Genomic DNA, 6,000 nt, shown 5'->3' with positions numbered 1-6,000 from the left:
CGAACCTGGGTAAAACATCGTGTCCCCTACCTCCTGTTACCATCCGCCTTAGACGCACAGTTCGGGACCCCCTACCCGATATCCGCCGGTTTTGACACTGACATTGGTGCTTCCATTGAGAGTTCCTCTGTGTCGTCATCTTTAGGCTTGATGGCTCCTTCAATCATCGATAGCGATGCAGTTCAGGGTGAGACTTTTCTCCTTGGACGGATCTTCGTGTTCGGCGGCTTCGCACTACAGGCCAACTCGCTTGGCCATCTGGAGCAGATCGAGAGTTACGCCCCTGGCCACCAGGTCAGGTTTGGAAGCTTAAACTACACGGCCGATATCCGCGGAGACTTGATCTTCGACGGATTCGAGCCCCTCCCTTGTGCGCCACACGGTCACGATGAGTATGATTTAGCTCTACCATCGGAAAGTGTTCAGGAGATCGCACTGGCAACCGCTCCGACCCTCAATTCGGAACCTGTTGCACCATCCATGGATGGGTGGATAGACCCCTCCACGGAGGCCGTATCCTCAGCGGCGATCGAGCCGAATATCGACCTTACCCTTCACGAGAGTCGTGATGCCAAACTGTCGGATCCTTCTCCGGCCACCGACTCTGAACCGCCTGCGCCCGTGCATATCAAATCCGACTGGGCGCCGATCATGGAGTTTACCTCCACAGATATCTTTCAGCACTCGCCCTTCGGCGACGTACTGAACTCATTAAGATCTCTCTCCTTGTCAGGAGAGTCCTGGCCGAACTATGTCCGGTAGGATTGGGATGCGGATGACGAAGAAATTCACCGCCCACCCACCACCCACTTAGTATCCACTGTCGACGATTTAACCGACATGCTCGAGTTCGACTCCGAAGACATCGACGGCATGGACGACGATGCAGGAGGCGAACAAGAACCACTGCCCACAGGGCACTGGACAGCCATCTCATCATACTACATATATATGGTGGACACACCCAAAGAAGGCAATGGCGATGGGACAGCGGAGGATGACCCCTCCAAGAAGCAACCCAGGCGTCGACGTCAGCAGCGCCGCTCTAAGTCTCGCCAAAGCAAAAGCGGTGACACCGGCACAGGAGATAATAGCACTCCGGGCAGTGCCGAAGACGAAAACAATCCCCTCCAGCAAGATTTAGGGCAGGAGGATGGAGAAGCCAGCCCTCCCAAGAGAGTGGCAGATGGAGAGGCGGAGGATGATAATTACACGCCTCCCTCCGAAGACGAGGAAAGCCTCTACGACGATGAATTCGTCGTGCCTGAGGATCCCGTCGAACAAGAGCGCTTCAAACGCCGGCTTATAGCCACGGCAAATAGACTTAAGAAAAAGGAACAGCAGCTTCAAGCTGATCAAGATTTGCTAGCCGACAGATGGACTGAAGTCCTTGCGGCCGAGGAATATAAACTCGAACGTCCCTCCAAGAGGTACCCAAAGCGTAGGTTGCTACCCCGACTGGAGGAGGAAGCACCAAAACCTACATCTCCAGCGTATGACGCGGCCGATCGGCCACCTCGTGGCCGCGATAGAGAGGCATTTCAGCCAAATGCTCAGCCCGCACTCCGACGCCACTCAAATAAAAATGTCAAGGCATGGGGAAATACGCCAGACTTGCGAGATGTATTGGAGGACAAAGCAAAGCACACAAGATCAATCTACGGATCACGAGGGCGCGCCACTATGCGAGATGATAACCGTCATGCCGGATACAGTAAAAGTAAATTCGGCTGGGCTGAACACAGCAGGCAAGACTCAATTGAGCTGCATCGCGATATAGCCCAGTACAGAGGCGCCGCACACCCCCTATGCTTCATAGACGAAGTAATGGATCACCAAATCCCAGAGGGTTTCAAACCCGTAAATATCGAATCATACGACGGCACAACAGATCATGCGGTATGGATCAAGGATTTCCTCCTGCACATCCACATGGCCCGCGGTGATGATCTACACGCCATCAAATACCTCCCACTCAAACTCAAAGGACCATCTCGGCATTGGCTCAACAGCTTGCCAGCAGAGTCCATTGGTTGTTGGGAAGATCTGGAAGCCGCATTCCTTGACAACTTCGAGGGCACTTATGTGCGACCACCAGATGCCGATGACTTGAGCCACATAATTCAGCAGCCAGAGGAATCGGCCAGGAAATTCTGGACACGGTTCCTAACAAAGAAAAATCAAATCATCGACTGTCCGGATGCAGAGGCCCTAGCAGCTTTTAAGCACAACATCCGCGACGAGTGGCTCGCCCGGCACCTTGACCAGGAAATGCTGAAATCTATGGCAGCGCTCACGACACTCATGACCCGCTTTTGTGCGGGAGAGGATAGCTGGCTGGCTCGCAGTAATAACATATCAAAGAACCATGGTACTTCGGATACCAAGGACGGCAATGGCAGGTCACATCGCAACAAACATAAGCGCCGCATCAACAACGACAATACCGAGGATACGGCAGTCAATGCCGGATTCAAAGGCTCTAAACCCGGTCAGCGGAAAAAGCCATTCAAAAAAAGCACTCCGGGCCCGTCCAGTTTGGACTGTATACTCGATCGCTCATGTCAAATACACGGCACCCCCGACGAGCCAGCCAACCACACCAACAGGGATTGTTGGGTGTTCAAGCAGGCCGGCAAGTTAAATGCCTAAAACAAAGACAAGGGGTCACATAGCAATGACGAGGAGGAGCCCCGATAGCCGAACACCGGAGGACAGAAGAGGTTCCCCCCACAAGTGCGGACGGTGAACATGATATACGCAACCCACATCCCCAAGAGGGAGCGGAAGCGTGCGCTAAGGGACGTATATGCGTTCGAGCCAGTCGCCCCAAAGTTCAACCCATGGTCCTCTTGTCCAATCACCTTCAATCACCGGGACCACCCCACTAGTATCTTTCATGGAGGATTCGCCACATTGGTCCTAGACCCAATCATTGACGGATTTCACCTCACTCGAGTCCTTATGGATGGCGGCAGCATCCTGAACCTGCTTTATCAGGACACCGTGCGCAAAATGGGTATAGACCCCTCAAGGATCAAACCCACAAAAACGACCTTCAAAGGCGTCATACCAGGTGTAGAGGCCCATTGCACAGGCTCAGTCACACTGGAAGTGGTCTTCGGATCCCCGGATAACTTCCGAAGCGAGGAGTTTATCTTTGATATAGTCCCGTTCCGCAGTGGCTATCATGCACTGCTCGGGCGAACCGCATTTGCGAGATTCAATGCGGTACCGCATTATGCATATCTCAAGCTCAAGATGCCAGGACCTCGGGGGGTCATCATAGTTAATGGAAACACAGAGCACTCTCTCTGTATGTAGGAGCACACTACGGCCCTCGCAGCAGAAGCGCAAAGCAGCCTCTTAAGGCAATCCACCAGTTCGGCGATTAAAGACCAGGACACCTTCAAGCGCGCCCGGAGTAATCGGCAGCAAGACCGCCTGGCACGTTCCGAGCTCGCATAGCAATGCGGCCCCCGCCGCAGCCCCAGCCAAACGGTGAAATCCGTGCCACGCGTACACAACTACGCATTGAAAATACCATGGGCACAGGTGGGGAGGGGGGCACGACTACGACACGCCCCAAGACGCGGCTCAACCGCACTAGGGGCTTCCCGCTTTGTTATTTTTCTCTCTTTCAGGACTTTAATCTCTGGAAACCCTATCTGGCAATATGATTGTCGGACACATGATGCAGCAACCAAGGAGGCAGAAAGCTACTCCCTCCGTTCGGAATTACTTGTCGCATAAATGGATGTATCTAGACGTATTTTAGTTCTAGATACATCCGTATCAGAGACAAGTAATTCCAAACAGAGGGAGTACGTCGCACCACTGAACTCCCAGGTGGATTCCGATAACGAGTGAAATACTTGCTTTAAATACCATTCCTCAGCTTGCCCTTGGAGGGGACATGTCAAATGGTCCTACTTTCTGCTTATCGCACTACTTGTATCATTCTGCTTTAACGCACCTTTTTGAATAAACAATGCATAGCACTAGACTATTATCGCATTCTCTATTCTTCTTTTTATATATATATATATATGTTCATTCATGACATCCAGCACCCGTACACTCTGGTACGGCCAGTACGCTAGGGGCTTAAGCATACCCCATAATACGGCGTGAGAAGTCCGAACACTTTCGACAGTGCGGCACCCCGAACTTATAGCATTATATGCATTAGCTCTGAATCATGTCTTGGGTCAATAGTTGGGTTTGCCCGGCTCCCATGTTTTGGTACCTTACGTTCTGCTATATCGACTAAGGTAGCACTGGGAGAACTACTGCGATTGTGCCCCGGTTCAGCTGGGCTAAGCACCTCAGTAGATAAAGCTAAAACTGACTGTCATGATAAGGCGAGATCTGGTCGCTGTTCGAGAGGTTTCGAGTCCCTAAAGACTTATGCCGCTTAGAGCGAGGAGTCGGCTTTGTCCGGCTTAAAGGCATGTATAGCGCCCCGAATACGGCCTTCCGAATACTAGGGGCTTTGCCAAAATTTAAAATTATAGAATTCTATGGCTAAGTGAGAGTGATAAAGCATTATAGTCCGATTGCCTTGTTCGTTGTGCTGAGCACCTCCCTCGAAGGACCCAAAAATGGGAAAAAGAGTGCTCAGGTTTATCCCGAACACCCCAGCACTCGTGGCATGGGGGAAGAAGCCGACGACTAGCCATCTCTCAGATTTGATAAACAGCCGAACAGAAGGTAATATATTAAATTCAAACAAGCGTTGCATAGCGCATATGAACAAGTTTTCATAATACAGGATCACACGAGCAAGTTCATTCAAATATTACATCTTTCGCACACTCGTCCGCTACAAGACGGGCACCCTTCAGGACACCCTCATAATACATCTCGGGGTGGCGATGCTCCTTGCCCTGCGGCGGCCCCTCCTTCACCAGCTTCTCAGTGTCCATCTTGGCCTAGTGCACCTTTGCACGAGCAAAAGCCCGGCGGGCACCTTCGATACAGACGGACCGCTTGATGACTTCCAGCCATGGGCAGGCATCCACAAGCCGCCTCACCAGGGCGAAATAGCTGTTGGGAAGGGAGTCGCCAGGCCACATCCGGACTATAAAGCCCTGCATGGCCTGTTCGGCCGCCTTATGCAGCTCGACCGGTTGCTTCAGCTAGTCGCTCATGGGCATCGGGTGTTCGGTCCCAGTATACCGAGACCAGAACAACCTCTCCATCGAGCTTCCCTCCTCGGCCTGGTAATATCTCGCGGCATCCGACACGCTACGGGGCAAATCTGCGAATGCTCTTGGAGAGCTCCGGACTCAGGTAAGTAACAAGTAATTTACTTTCACATGCTTGCTTTGCATATTGAATGCCTTACCCGCCGCTAGCTTCCTCATCGCCTCAATCTCCTGGAGGGCCTTTTGGGCTTCAGCCTTGGCATTCTTTGCGCTCTCGAGGGCCGCGGCAAGCTCGGACTCTCGTGTCTTCGAGTCAGGCTCCAAAGCCTCGTGCTTCTTCACGAGCCCGGAGCTCTTGTTGCACCTCGCCCACCCATGCCTCTTGCCTATCTCGCTCGGTGCGCTCCTTGGCCGCTTTGTTTTCGGTCTCGGACAGCGCTTGCTTCAGGGTCGCCACTTCGGTCGTGGCCCCTGGCACATTCATGATGATCCTGTCATTTCGCAACCACATTTTCTTTTATATATAGACAAGGTATTACTTACCTTTGTTCTCCTCGAGCTACCTCTTGGCAAGGCCGAGCTCTTTCTCGGACCCCTCAAGGTCCTGCTTCAGTGCGGCGACCTCTGCAGTCAGTGCAGCAGAGGTCAGCAGTGAAGCCTGCATACGCATACAGACATACTTATTTTAGACTCCTGTAGATATTATTTGATCCTCTATTCGGCTTTTCTTTGTGAACACCAAACAGAGCATCAGGGGCTACTGTCTATGCGGTAATATTTTCCTATATTCTAAATACTTACCTCAAAGCCTGTTAGAAGGCTGGCACAAGCTTCAGTCAGTCCGCTCTTG

This window comes from Triticum urartu, chromosome 2 (assembly GCF_003073215.2).
Source record: "Triticum urartu cultivar G1812 chromosome 2, Tu2.1, whole genome shotgun sequence".
Classification (NCBI taxonomy): Eukaryota; Viridiplantae; Streptophyta; class Magnoliopsida; order Poales; family Poaceae; genus Triticum; species Triticum urartu.
This window is presented reverse-complemented; position numbering follows the sequence as displayed.